General features: G+C 41.3%; 1 protein-coding gene across 5 annotated transcripts in view; it reads left to right on the top strand.

Moving 5' to 3' along the window:
- The window catches only part of DAB1 (DAB adaptor protein 1), a 1,141,240-nt gene that overhangs the window by 202,759 nt on the left and 922,889 nt on the right, over window positions 1-15,592 (top strand). For all 5 annotated transcript variants that reach the window (XM_059136979.1, XM_059136977.1, XM_059136982.1 and 2 more), the window contains exon 2: window positions 3,782-3,912. The gene's annotated coding sequence lies outside the window, so the exon portion shown is untranslated. The remainder of the gene's footprint in view (window positions 1-3,781; window positions 3,913-15,592) is intronic.

Genomic DNA, 15,592 nt, shown 5'->3' with positions numbered 1-15,592 from the left:
TGAGGTTTGGTGGGGTGAGGTCCAGAGCCGATGACCAAGAAAGAATTCTTGAGATATCTTTGGTGCAAAATGGTGGTTTACTAAAGCACAGGGACAGGACCCATGGGCAGGAAGAGCTGCTGCCCTGGGGACGTGAGGAGTGGTCCATTATATACTTGTAAGTTGGGGAGGGGATTAGGGATGATGTAAGTCTCTAAGGAATTCTGGAAGCAAGGTTTCTAGGACCTTGAGGGGCTAGCTATTGTCTGGGGAAAAGGTTACTCATTACCAGTAATAGTGGGCCATATGCTTGGGAATGATTGTGGGCACTATCTTGGAGGCTTATAGATCAAGTTTCCAAAGGAATTGTTAAAGTAGACTTACAGGGGCTCAGTGGGTTAAAGCCTCTACCCTCATGATCCCAGGGTCCTGGGATAGAGCCCTGCATTAGGCTCTCTGCTCAGTAGGGAGCCTGCTTCCCCCTCTATCTCTGCCTACCTCTCTGCCTACTTGTGATCTCTGTCTGTCAAATAAATAAATTTTAAAAAATAAAAATTAAAAAAAAACTAAGTAGACTTACAGGATCTGGTTGGGGGTAGGGGGGTCCGTCAGGCTAGGATTGTCCTTTGCCCTTAGCAAAGCCTTAAGGTGGGGGTAGTTGAGTCCCTAGAGGAGAGTCACTCTGCCTATTTCAAGGGCTTGTCAATAGGTAAGGAAATTTAATAATTTTTCATGTGACTCTGTGTCCCACATCATCTTGAAGGCTGCCCATGCCTAGTCATATATATATATATATATATATATATATATACACACACACACACACACACATATACATACAGAGAGAGAGAGTAAGTGCTTAATAAAACTTTGTGTGAGTACATGAATGAATGAAAGATAAGACAGATTGCACCTGAACTGTGATTTTATGGCAGCATATTTTCCAATGTATTAATTCTTTCAATACATATTTATTGAGCTCCTGCTCTGTTGCAGGTCTGAGGTTCTGGCAGTACAAAGGTGAAGAGAGGAGAGTCCTGGCCCCCCAGAGGCTGTTCTGGGGATGGGGCCATCTCATGTTCTTTGTTTAATTAAGTTGGCTACACTCCAACTAGTTGCTTAATAATAAATGATTTGAAAAATCTGAAAACATCTGATACTTTTACAGATCAGTGACCTGTTAGATGAACAGGCTAAATCTTGTTTAATCTGTGCTTCTGTTCATCAAAGAAGTCTTTTGGTGTGGAGTGTGACAGCAAATTAGATTGTACTTTCATTGTGCTGTTTGCTACCCCCCATCTTAAAAATAATAATGGTATATATTTATGGTAGAAACCTTGGAAACAAACAAAAAAAATGTATAAATACCTCTCATAATCTCAGAAATAAGAAATCAATGATTATTAACATTTGGTATATTTCCTTTCAATTTTCGGTTTGTTGCATTTTTAGGAACACACACAGAAACACAGCTGAGTCATGCTTTTTGCCTCCTGCTTTTGCTGTTTTTCTTTTCTTAATAATATACTTACTGCGTATTTTTTGCATATTGTTAAAAATTCTTAAAATGATTTTTAATTACATTTAATATTTATGGTATGGCGTGTCATAATTTTTAAACCCTTTCCCCATTATTTATAAAAGCTAAACACTGGAAATAACTACACTGTGAACATCTTTGTGTGTTACTATTTTCCCTAATCTGATCATTTTATTAGCGTTCTTGAAGTGGAATTAGTGAGTTAAAGGGTATGAAGATGTTTAAGTCCTTTCTCTCCATTTTTACCAATTTTTCCTTATCAGAGATGGTTAATTCTTCTCATCTTATTTTGGATGAGTCTGGCCTCAACTTTATTTAATACCCTTTTATAATTAACAGAGTCAGCCGGCTCCAAGCCCCCTCCCTCCTTAAAGCATAGCGAGCAGCTTCAAGATGGGTTTTTTGAGACAATGCCATCATTCATCTGTATCCACAGTGCTGTCTGATGCTGCTTCTGTTGATGTTTTTGTAGTCTGAGTGATGGATTTTTGTAACAGCAACTGTAAGTGGACTTGACATCAGAAACACTTTTTTTTAGTGCCTCCAGCCTGCATTTTGATCTTTTAGCTAAAATATACTGGACGCTCTTCTTCTGCTCTCAGACTCCTAGAAGAACAATCCACTGAGGCTGTGTTGAATTAGCCTGAATCACCAGCTTCTCATTGCTTGCTGGGATAAGGGCTATCCATCCCTGGACTCTCAAGGTCCTGGTTCTCATCTTGGTCTGTTTCAGCTGTGGGAGAATCAGGGAACTCATTATCATCAGCCTTAATACCGGGTAGTGAAACTTCACTTTAATTGAATCTACTTATAAAACTCTCACATCTCTGTAATGCTCTACAGTTTACAAAGCACTTCCAAGGGCATCAGTTAATTTGATCGTCACCATCTTTCTGCGAAGTAGCTGTTGATACCATTCCTGTTTCACAGGCAGGGTAACCAGGATACAAGCAGTGCAAGCTGCTAGGGTTAGTAATGGAAAGAATGTGGAAACATCCTTTGAAAACATATAGACCCAATTTCAAATCAACTCCGTCACAAACTAGTTGTATTAAGTAAGTTCTCAGAGGATCAGATTCCTCCTCTGCGCACGGAACAGTATAGTTGATTCTTGTTTTTTGATTCTTAATTTGCGAACCCAGCTGCTCACTACAATTTATTTGTAATTCCAGTTCAGTACTGCTGGTGCTTTTGTGGTCATTAGCAGACATACACAAATCAACAAACATATGAGGAGTTGCCCAATATGCATACTCCCAGCTGAGGTCACGCAAGGCAATGTTCTGCCTTCGGTCCTACTATAAGCAGGTATCTTTTGTGAGGTCATTCTAGTGCCGCGTATTTTACATTTTTGTTCTTTCTTTTGGTGATTTAATGGTTTTCCATGGTTAAACCCCAAGTATATGCTGAAGTACCGGTTTGTATTCATAAGCATAAGAAGGATGTGATGTGCTTTATGGAAAAAAGACATGTATTAGGTAAGTTTTATTCAGGAGTGTGTTACAGTGCTGTTGGCCATGATTTCAATGTTAATGAATCCACTTTGTATTAAATTAAGTGTCTTTAAACAGAAACACACATAAATCCACATATGTATTGATCAATTGATGAAATTGTTGTGACCAGAGGCTCAAAGGAACCTAACTCTGTGTTTCCCTTAGGAGCAATGGCTCATGATTCCCACAGCTTTATAGAACATTACTGCAAATAACAAGAATCGATTGTATCTATTTTGTGAGGTTGCTGTGTATGTTAAATAGGGATGTGTGTAAAATGCCCACTGTGTTGATGTTCTGTAAGGGGCCACTATATTCTACTGCATGAGGGAACAGAGGCTGTGAGACATTACCTGCCTTATTTAAAATCAGTAAACCAGAAAATGATTCAGGTTAGTAGCATATAAATCCATTCTGTCTGAATCCAAAAGCAGCAGTCCTCAAAGCATACGGGCTGCATCTAGGAATAATCCCATATGGGGAAATTAAATGCTTTTTCATTCCTTCTGTGTTTGCTCTTCCTTTAAACATTTTATCTACATGATTGAATTCTGAAAAACCTATTTAACCCCCCACTACCACCATCTTTGTGCCAGGCCCGGTGCTAACCATGTGCCATCTGGTATGTCTTCTTTGCAGCGAGCCTATAAGGTAGACATTGTTATCATGACCATTTTAGAGACCCAGGGAAATTAAATGAATTTTTCAAAGTACTACAACTTGAAAAAGAGCGAAGATAACAGTTTGGGTCTTTCTGACTCCGCAGCTCCTGCTCTCAGTCTTGACATCAGAGAGTGCCAGACTCTTGGGGAATCTATAGACCAACAGCCAACTGAAGGGACGACAACAACAAACCAGTGGAGAAGGACACTGTGTTATCTACATTTACCTACCCAGGTAAGGTCATTCAAGATAGTGATCAGCATTAGCCATCATGGTCTTATACAGAAAAGTTATCTTAATATCATAAAAGTATGACAAACTTCACTTTGGATTAAAAAAAAAAAAAACACCCAACCCATTCACCTTTATGAAAGCCTTACAACATTGTCTTTCTTTTTCTCATTTCGCCCAGGACATTATCACAGAGAAGTGGCCTTTGGTAACCATACCTCTGCACTGTATTCTAAATTATTTCCCCTGATCTCGGCCTGAGCTTTGTCACGTACCCAGGCAGTGGATTGGATAAAATGATAGCTAAGATCACTTTTCAATTCCAAGGATGATTTTAGAGTTTGGCCCCTGTCTCCTTCCAGTCCAGAGACAAAGAGGAGGCTGGCCTAATGTACATCAGGCATCAAGTCAGCAGCTGCTGCTCTATCAATCTTGCCCTTGACGGGAGCAGGCACCTTGTGAATTGACCTCTAGGAAGAATGAATGCTTAGTGGTGGCAAATAAGTTGTATTAACTATTGGGTAACAGAGCTCACACATAAATCTCTGGTGGATCTATATTCCTTAAGGAAATCCATCAGGAAAGAGAGGCAACTCATGGAAGACAGGGACATAACTCTCTGGCTGTTCCCCACCCCCCTGAGATAAATACCCTTCAGAAATGGAAATGGTCCACCAGATAAGTTAGCTTTAGGACTCTTCCACTTTTCTACTCACCTATAAATTAGGGGTCTTCCATGGTCCAAGCTTGTGCTCATTTGCTAAAATGTTGCTAAAATAATAAGAAAGAACCAACAGCAAGTATAGTTTATTGATGTGAATATGGTACCCTCTGATCATGTGCCAAGTTCTGAGCATATTTAAACCTCACAACAGCCTTGAGAGATAATACCATCATCATCCTCATCTACAGATGAAGAAACTGAGATACCAAAAGATGAAATAGCTTGACCCCATCACATCACTAAAAACATAGGAGAGCCATCAATTGAACCCATATCCCTCTCTGCAAAACTTCAGCATTCTAACCAATACACTATGCTGCCTGGCCTATAGTAGATGCTGTCTTTCCATATCATTTCCAAATTTTGCTATGAAAAGCCCAGATTCTTGATTTTTCCTTTTTGGTGACCATGTATGAAAATAGCCTGAATCAACTCAATTACTATATATAAATCTTACTGTGTATGTCTGATTCAGTGTTCTGGAGACATAGACATGAAGAGCAGACTTCTGCCTTCAAGAAGTGCCCCTTCAAGAAGGAGAGCATGTATACCTGCGGCGAGATTATAAAGTCTGTAGGAGAGATATTAGGGAAGTTGTGAGAATACAGTACCAGTTGAGCTTGGAGGTTGGGGGTCAGGAGCAACAATGCTCTCCAGGTGGAGGTGAGAAGAGGACCCAGGGAGCCTCCATGGTAGCTGGACGGTGGGACGTATGTGGGGGATTGTGGGGAATGTTGGTGCTGCATCATCCCGGGGTCATATTTTGGAGGTACATGAACGCCATTGAAAGGAGATTGCATTTTATTAAGTGGACTATGGGGACACCGCAAAGGTGCTTGGACCCAAGAGGAACCTGATCAGAGCTGAATTCAGGATAAATATACCCTAAATTTATGGTTAACGATTTCATATATTACCTCTCTAGCGTATCTGCATATATCAGGAGACAAAAGAGAACAACCTCACGGATGAATCAGGTAATGGGGTTTCAGACACCAGGGCAAATCCTTGGTTTCTAGTTCCCTCAGTCAAACCACTTAGCTGGCAAGTTTCCAAATGTGGTGAGTCAAATGAAATACTGGGAAGACTGGTAGAGATCCAGATCCCTGGGCTCTGCCTCCTGAGAGTGCTAGTTCAGAAAACACTCCTCGTCTCGGGACTAGGGGTCAATGTTTTTAAAGCTGGCCAGTTGAGTTCAGTAACCACTGACTCACATAATGACTTCTATTGGATGCACTAAAGACATTTGTATCAATTTAAGGAGCTTTACTTAAAGATCAACTTTGAAGCCCCTCCAAAAGTGCTTATATTGCCATAGATGTGCTTTAGTCGGAACCGATAGGATACGTGTGTGTGTCTGTGTGTGTGTGTATACAAACAAAACCAATAGGATGTATGTGTACACACACACACACACATATTTTATTGGTTTTGTTTATGTTTAAAATATTTATCTTATACACACTCACACATACACACACATACACACACAGACCTAGAAGGATCTGGCTCACCCAAGTCTCAAGATTTGCAGCTGGCTAGCTGGAGTCCCAGAAAAACTGATGTGTAGGTCCAGTCCAGAAGCTGGTAGTGGATTTCAGGCCCAGCAAGAGCCAATGCTTCGGTTTAAGTCTGAAGGCAGGAATAAAACAATGTCCAAAGCCAGCACACTTAGGCAGTATGAAATTCCCTCTTACTAAACCTTTTCGTTCTATACAGGTCTTCCTTCACCTGTTTGGATGAGGTCCATCCACATTAGTGAGGACTAAATCTGCCTTACTCAGTCTACAAACTCAAATATTTTAATTTAATCCAGAAACACCCTCGCAGACATACCCAGAATAATGCTCACCAAATATCTGGACACCCTGTTGCCCAGTTGAGTTAATATGTAAAATTAGCCATCACAAGATGTTATAATAGGGACTTCATTATAATAGTATGGTCCCTATAATAACAATGGTAACAAGAATCATTATTATTTACATTCTTTTAGTAGCTGACACGGTAAGTGTGTAGACAGTATTTGCAACTGAAGAAAGCAAGCATAGATGTTTATACTTTATTAAGGGTTTTTGTCACTTATCATCTTGTTTTACCCTATTACCCTATTACCTTCTGTTTTTGAGATGGGTTTGCACAAAGTACAAAGAAGTGAGCTTACCTGTCCAAGGACACAGGGTAAGTGATAAGGACCAGCTCAAACCCAGAGCTTCTTTTATGATCTTTTCACTGTATGACACTAGTTCATTACAGATTAATTACTGGCATGCCTCCTGACCATCAGCAGTTTTCTGATCTTATGACTACAGCTATTGCTATCTCTAAATACTGGAGAGGCACAAATTAACAAGTGAAAACCAAGAGATATGTTTGTACTTAATGCTACTAACAGGCAGCATAATTACAAGAGAACTGAGAGTGTTGCTTGACAAACATATTAATAAAAAACTCTCTTGCCAGTCTCGAGTATAAATTACACAGCAGAAGGCAAGGAGAGACTGGGCTTGACAGTTGGAGGATAACAACCTTGAAATATATCTACATTATCTGGGGGGTCTTTGGAGGTCTGCCTTTTGGACTTGGTTAGAGACCATGCTAATGAACTGCCTTACGGTCCATATTTTTTCAGGGCCATCTATATTTCTTTTAAGCCCAAGTTTAACACAATTGGGAAAACTGCTTACTTAGATATGAGGTTCTAGTCATTTTATATGCTTAATATGGTTAAATTATCCTGTCCAATTAATCAGAGGTCATTAGATTAATATATAGTTGTTTATCTCACAACATTTTCTAATAGACTGACATAAATTATTCTTTATATTTCTATTATGGTTCATAGTTCATTCATTTGACAACTATTTATTCATGGTAATCTTTGCTAATAACTAGAGTTGGAGAGAGAAGCTACATTCATTGGCTTCTGGTAGCTCCCCATTTTGTACAGTGGCTCTCAACTGTGGCTGCATATTAGATCATAGAAGAGCATTTTGAAAATGCCAATGCCCAGGCCCCAACCTGGAGATCCTGATTCTCTCAGTCTGGAATGGAGCCCAGGCATCAGTGTATTTTAAAGCCTTTCTAGGTGATTATAGCACACAGAGCCCAGATCTGTGGGAGACACAATTATACATCCAGACAAGCTGCTTTGTTTTAAGTACCCAAGGAGAGAAATGTGTTACTGGCTGTGGGTTACGAGTGCTTAGTTCTTCTAGAGTGGAAGTGGAAGGGTTTTACTGGGACTATGGTTTTCCATTTGAGGGTACCAGAGAGTTTTAATTTTAAAAAAATCGTACTACTGTTTTATTTGAGCCTCATCTTGGAGAATGGTGGACAAGAAGGGAAGGGAGGAGAAATACTGGGTCGTGTCTAGGCAAAGGCACACGGAGAAAGGGTGTCAGTGTCTTCAGAGAATTTTGAGTTGTTTAGCTAGACTGAAGTGTTGAGTGTATTAATTAATTATCATTAATTCTTTCATTCAAACAATGCTTACGGTGGGTATAAGCTGTGTGAACTTACTAAAAAATAAGACAAAAAAGATCCTACCCCCAGCCAACTCAAGCTATTCAAGGAAACCCATAATGAGTGATGGTGATTGTGGTGATGGTGACAGCGATGGTAATGATGATATAATAGTAACCAGAGCTTAAAATGGAAATTTTAACTAGACACTAAGAAATAACAGAAATGAAATTCCAAAGTGGAGTGCCAAATTATATTATGAGATGTTAAGAGGAAATGACTTAGGGTTGAGAGAGTGCAAAGGGAGATGAGTGATAGATTTCCTTCCAGAACGTTCTTGCTGAATCCCCACTGCCTATCATCACAGAGCACAGGTCTACCTCCTAGATTCAAACCAGGTAAGAGGTAATGATCTGCCTCCCCACCTCGGTCCCAGAGGGAACAGTTGTGGGATATTGGTCAACTGGGATCTGACCTCCTTTCACTCCAGAAAATAGAAAATAAGGGTCAGCAAACTTGTTTTGTAAGAGATCAGGTGGGCTTTGCAGGATGCTTATTATCCATGTCCTAGAATCTTTGTTTTTTCCATCTTTTAAAAATGTAAAACTCATTCCTAGCTCTGCGCTGTGGTTTGCTGACCCTTGATCTAGGGGGAAAGTGGCCTGGCCCACTTCAGGTAGAGCACCTGGAAATGAAGATGAAGAAGGAGCCAACCAGTTCCTTCCCGGATAGAGAAATGTAGGCAGGGCAACAGTATGATTCATCATCCAAACAGGGTCACTTGGGAGAGTGGAAAGGGGCATTAACAACCAAGTAATATAAAGAGAATAAAGCCTGAGTGACAGGACTAAACCAGGGCTCTCATGGGTGAGTTGAGATAGATGTATGAACAGTTCACCTAGCAAGAGGTCTCCAATGATGGAGACCTCTGAACCATGCTGTCCAGGAAGGGAGCCACTAACCTCATGTTGAAATAATAGATAGTTTAAGTAAAATATATCATTTAAATCAATTTCACCAACTTTCTTTGTTACTTTTTACGATGTGGCTACTAGAAAGTTAAACATTACAAATGTGGCTTGCATAGGTGGCCTGTGTTATATTTCTCTGAGACAGCACTGCTCTAGAGTCCTCAAAATTACTCACTGGACAAGGAGACAGTCTGGAGAATCTGTGAGACCCAGAGCCCCTAAGCCCAGTTTGCTTACTATACAAGCATGAATAAGACCTGTTCTACCTCTTCTTCCTTCCCGCTTCTTACCTGTCACCCTTGGTTGGGGCAGAGGGGAGGAGAGAGGGAGCAGGGAGGCTAGAAACCATATGTCGCTCAGCCAGCCATGCCCTCTCCCTTTCCTCCCCTGAGTCTCGATCCTAAAAATGGCTAGAACTGAGAGATAGCAGATCCGCATTAAATCTTAGTCAGGGCTTGATTTATGCCTTGGACTGTACATCCTCATTTCTGAACTGAAACTGCATTTGTGACTTAAAGATCCTGTAGAACTCTGTTACCTGGGAGTGAGCTGAAAAGTCATGGGGTTTTCATCTAAGAGCAGGGAGAGACTATACTACTGAATATATTTATATTCTATTCTATTATTTATTTCTTAATTTTTCACTGTGAAAAATTTAAAGAAAGCAGGCATGAAGGTGAAGAGACTCCTATAATAAACTCCCATTTACCCCCTACTCAGTTTTGACAATCACGACACCTTACCTATTTTATCTATTAAATAGGTAGAGGGGGCAGGACTCCAGTGTTTTATTTTATTTTAAAGATTCATTTATTTGCAAGAGAGAGAGCACACCCAAATGGGGATTAGGGGCAGAGGGAGAGAGAGAAAATCCTCAGGCGGACTTCCCAGTGAGCACAGAGCCCGACTTGGGGCTTGATCCCACACCCTGAAATCATGTCCTGAGCTGAAACCAAGAGTCGGACCCTTAGGACCTAGTTGCCCCAGGACTCAAGTATTTTAAAGCCAGTCCCAGCCGTTATATTATTATACTAACAAATACTTCACTGCATGAAAGATGAGGATTTTGCTTCTAAAACTCATTTTATTTTAAGGGGACAGCATGAAATTTGAAAATAAGCACATTTCAGCTATATCATGAGTCATGTCTGTTAGCACACTCGTATTGATAGGAATGACAGTAACAGACCAAGTGCAGGGACCTTAGAGGTCATTAAGTCCTGTTCTTTTAGTGAAGCTCAGAGGGGAAGGGACTTGCCTGGACCTCCTGGAGGCAGCTCTGGGACTGGCATCCAGGCCTGCCCTCTCAAGACACAAGCCTGCTCACTTGACTCCCACTTGGAGAGACTTGAACTTGGCTTCCTGATGGCCTTAGTTGGGTCTCTCCAGCACCTCCCAGGCATCTCCAGTGCATTTCAGTTCTTCCAGCTGAGAATCACAGAGGAGCTTCTTGAATATCCATTGTGATTTACCAGCAGATTAAGTTGGGAAGTCTGCATGTGGCAATTATTTGGCACTTAATGTCTTCGAGAGCCCTTGTGTGATCTACAGGATAAAGTCAAGAGCCAGCAGATCCTCAAGACATCCAGGTGCTCTGAGGATAGAGGCTTGGCTTCTGAGGAACAGTTTTATTAAAGGCTTTTCCCATGGGGTCTCTCAAGGTTCCTCAGGACAGCTAACTGCCTGAGTTCCCTAGCAAGATGAACCCTCTGCCAACCTCTTGGAAGCCACCTTCTCTAGACTGTTGGGAGTGGCTTTGCTTTTGTAAGAGGAGAAAGAAGACCATCTTGACCAACTGTTCTATGCCTCTGGTCCCCAGCTCCTTAGCTTCTTATGAACATAATGGCAGCCTCAACTCCTAAGTTCACATCCTCTCAATTTAACTGGATGCTTCGTATTGCTTAGAATGGATCCAGCCATTACAGGTTGCCCCTTTAGATCCACTACTCCCTGCTTTCATTTTATTAGATTTTTTAATTATTCTGCTGTACCCACTCCTACATTTGCCTACAGACCTCCATTCTCTTGGTCCAGTTCTGCCCTGACAATACAAGTTGCCTTCTTGTCACCATCTTTGTTTTGGTCTTTTGGCCACATTCCACGTTTTCCCCATTTTTTAGGTTATGGTCTCATATCCTTATGCTTAAAATAATGCATATCATTATTTTTCCACTAAATTCCATGGACCCCCACCTACTCTTATTGATAGGCATTTCCTTATTCCTCTTTAGAAGTCTCCCTCCCCAGTGGTTTTATCTGGAATATCTGGGGCTCTGTCCTGTCTCTCCTGCTTGCTTTAATCATGTTTACTTGGGCAACTTGCCACTCCCTGATCTTCCGTTTCATCATCCACAAAGTAGCAATATCACCTAACTGGCACATAGCGAATGGCCATGTAGGTTATACACATGTTCTCAGCACCTGGGCACAGTATGTGACAGACCCACTAGAAGTTCAGTCTTGGAGGGACTTCTGGTCTCCATCACATGTTGTGTTCAAACCAGTCTTTTCCATCAGCCTCCAAGCCATGGGTTTGCACTTGGGTCACATGTTCAAATGATATTTTTCTCATAGAAGTGGAAACTTCACTTCTGCAACACTTGCTTTGTTTGCTGACTTCACTGGGGAACTGGCAGAGTCCTGGTCTTTGTCCTCTCGGGAGACCCCTTGATCTCAGCAGTTTCACCCACTTTCTCATGGGGTCAGCTGTGCTATCAGACCCCCTTGAAAGGGGAAGGGTTTGCCTATGGAACCTGCTCTACTCTTTTCCTGGAGGGAATCCATTCACAGAAGACCCAATCTAAGCTGAAGTTATCTATTTGGTGGAGAAATAGCTGGAATTTCCCTTGATTAAATACTAATAATGATGGAGCCTTTGATGATGATGGGTTCTTCCTAGGGACCATTCTGTTATATAGGTTCCTTACACAGAGACATAATCTCTGTCCTCAGTTTATTGCCTAGCCAGGAAGCTCAAATATATTCAAAGTTCCTTACAAGAATTCTAGAGATAATGGCTGTAAAAAAGCAGAAGAAAGAGTGATTTTAGGTGATTAGTGGCCATGGTTTCATGTAAAAGTGGTATTTAAGCACTTTCTGAACACAGCCAGTAGAAAGGAGGGGCTCATTATCAAGCACAGCAGCCCAGCTTAATGTTGCCTGGGATTACAGGTGGATATTTCCTATGCTAGTGAATTAAATTTCACATTCTTCATTCTACCTCCTGGGATTATGGAGACCAGTCTTAATGCAGAATAATAATTCTGTGGCTATAGGGGGTCATTAGAAGAATGGAACAATGATAGCAGTGGGGAGGGGTCAGAATGTGGACTTTTCTGAATTTGAAAGAGATAGTATTGTTCTTGGAAGATAGATGTAGGAAACATTAAAAGAAAAAAGAGATCATACATTTCAAATTCTCTGCAGTCGAGGGGTAGGTGCTTAGTGATATTTGCTTCTCATTTCTCTACTTACAGTGACTTAAGGTCATAGAATCAGACTCTCAGTTTGGAAGGGACTTAAAATATCCAATCCAAGCATGCAATATCCACTCCAGTACAATGATCCCTTGTACAGTGTTCCCTAATTGGTGCTTGATTATTCCCACTGATAGGGAGCCCTTTACTTAGTTGGAATATTTCAGAAGTGATGCAATAGGAAAGATATTGGCCCAAGTATCAGACATACCTGGGTTCAAATGTACCTTACTAATACCATACCTTACACTGGACAAGTCACACCCTCTTGAGTCTTAGATGTCTCATCTGAAAAATGGGGGAAAATTGCCTACCTCATGGTGCATGTATAGATGTGAAATAAGATAGCATATATCTCTGACCTGGTATCTAATGTATAGTAGGTACTGAATAAGTAGTAATTAATAATATGTATGTCATAAATGCCAATTTATTCACCTCTTTCTCTGCTAAGTATTGTCTTAACTTCTGCAGTTAAAAAAATCAACCACATTACTGATGGCATAAAAGTTGTTAATAAGGCTAGAAGCTGATAGGCAGGATGGCATAATTTTATTCCTTTTCCATTTTCTATATTTAATACCTAATGTTATAGTTTTGAAGTCATGGCATTTGTTCCAGGGGTGAATGGGGCCTCTGTAGCTGGCCAGAAGACTCCCCTAATTTAAAAATAAATAAAATGTGAACTGCCCTGGTAGTCTGAATCACCCTTCACTTTTTGGCCATCAGAAAGTCCTGAGCCTTTTTAAGCACCTCCAGATATTAGAGCTGGGAAACATCTTAGAGCTTCTTAGATTATTATATTTTACAGATGAAGAAACTGAGACAGATTGTGACTAGATCACATTCACATAACTCATTTGTGGTGAAGCTGAGATTTGTGTGGGATCTCTAACTCTAAGTCTTATAGCCTTTCCATTGTATCCCACTGCCTCTCTCCAGAATAACAATGTTTTCAAGTGATACCTTCATCACCCTGACCGTTCTCCAAGCAGTGGCCATGTAATTGGGATTTTTCTCCTTCTTTATGCATCATCTCTTAACTCTGAACCTTGCCCATGGAAGTTTGACAACTTGCTACTGCTTTGACTTTCTCGGGAAAGGCTGGAAAGGGTCTGGAGGAGGGAGAAATGTCAATGTGGTTTGGAAACCGGAAGTGATTATGAAAACCTTGGAGTCTGCAAAGATACAATGACTCAGATATTTTTGAACATGTTTCCCTGTCTTAGAGGAGCAAACTATGAAGGAAAGCTTCAAATTCAATGTCATTTAAATAAGGCAACTGAGACCTTGCTAATCTCACGTGGACTGTAATAAAAATGGGCTTGATGAGGAATGTTTAAAAGGTGCCTCCATTTCCTTTCAGACCCAGGCAGGGGATGGGGGATTGGAATGATAATTTGAGACAATGATGAAGAAGCTGTTGAAACTTTGTTTATTCCAGACATGTATACCTACTATGTATCAGGGATTGGGGGAAGTATCAGGAATCACACTGTACTCTTCAGTTACCTAGTCAACAATCAAGTCATATGACTGTGAGATGCTCAAAATAGGATCTTGTATTTAGAAAATTTTATGCCTTCTGTCTATTCCACAAATATTGCAGCATCTACTGTGTAGAAGGCACGTACTAGTCAGTGCTTATCAGGTGTTTCAGGCTTTCTGGATAAGACTGCAGGAAAACAGACTCTATTAAACCTGTGCTTAACCTGGCTCTAACATCATCACTGTTACCAAATTCAGAAGAAGGTGCTGATGGTGTGAAGGTGGATAGGCATAGTGTCCCAAATTGGGATTTGCAACTAGCTGACTCCAGCTCACAGGACTTCCCTGCCTGCTCTCCAAACTCTTCACCCTTCCCCAACTGTAACTCCCTGAGTAGACGATGAACTCTCTTAGAGGAAGGACTTGGTCTTACTCATCTCTGTGACCCCCTCCTAAGACCTAGCACAGCCGATGGCATGCAGTTCTTCCCTCTGCTTTATTTTTCTTACCTCCCCTCATTCTTTATCTTCCATAACTTTCCCCTTTCTGTTTTTTCCTCACTTCCTTTTTTTCCTCTCTTTTCCCTTTTTCTATTCCTTTTCCTTCTTACGTATCCTCTTTTGTCTTCCTATTCTAAAAGCACCCAGTGGGCCCCATGCATTTTACTAGGATTTGCAGAATCTACATTATTTGCCCTTGCAGAACTTATCTAGCCTTGTAGAAGAGACAGCCATGTACATAACAGATTCCAGTACCCGCTGACGAGTAGTTGATGGATGTTAACACTTGGTATGAGAGCACAGAAATGGACTCAGACCTGTGATGGCGTGGGGGGCAAAGTTTCTCATAGGGTGAAGGACCAACAGTGAGAGTTGGCCGGACAAAAAAAAAAGTTAGGGTGTGGTGAGGAAGGGATGAGCCTGGGCAGATGGCATGGTATCAGCCAAACCCATAGAGGAAAGCTCGTTGTGGGGAGCTACTAATGTGCATTATGGCCAGAGTTTGAATACCCAGTAAACATTTGTTAAATAAATCCCAGGTCCTAGGAAGTCCAGGTCAGCTGGTCCCCAGGTGTTTTTCTTGTCTGTTGTATCTCGAAGGTCCTGGCAAAATGCCCATTCTGAGTCCCTGGTTCTATTGGCCAGTGATTTTATACTTTATACTTAATGTGGTTGAGTCCACATTATGGAGGGTAACAGAAGTGGCCAGAAGTCCATTATTTCTGATTGCGGATGGAGCTGTGGGTGGTGGGAGGGACAAGGGAGGTAGAGCTTGTTACTAGGCTACCAAGGTTTGAGAACTCAGAGCTCTGTGATCTGTGGTCATTAGGATAGGCTAGACCCAGAGGTGCTGGCAGCCAAGGAGCCAAGCAGCTATCAGAGGGAAGCCAGGAAGAGAGAGAAGGAGGGCAGGGGACAGAAGAGGGGTAGAGGGTGGGAAGAAAGGAGAGAGGGAGAGAGATAAGAGAGAGGGAGGGAATATGAGGGCCAAGTTGAGGAGTAAAAGCACTTAGAATGGAGGAAAAAGCACAGGTGCTGTGAGCAGAATTTTATCTGTGC

The sequence above is a fragment of the Mustela lutreola genome, chromosome 10 (genome assembly GCF_030435805.1).
Source record: "Mustela lutreola isolate mMusLut2 chromosome 10, mMusLut2.pri, whole genome shotgun sequence".
In the NCBI taxonomy this organism is placed as follows: Eukaryota; Metazoa; Chordata; class Mammalia; order Carnivora; family Mustelidae; genus Mustela; species Mustela lutreola.
Note: the sequence above shows the minus strand (reverse complement) of the source record. Positions and strands in the feature narration are given on the sequence as shown.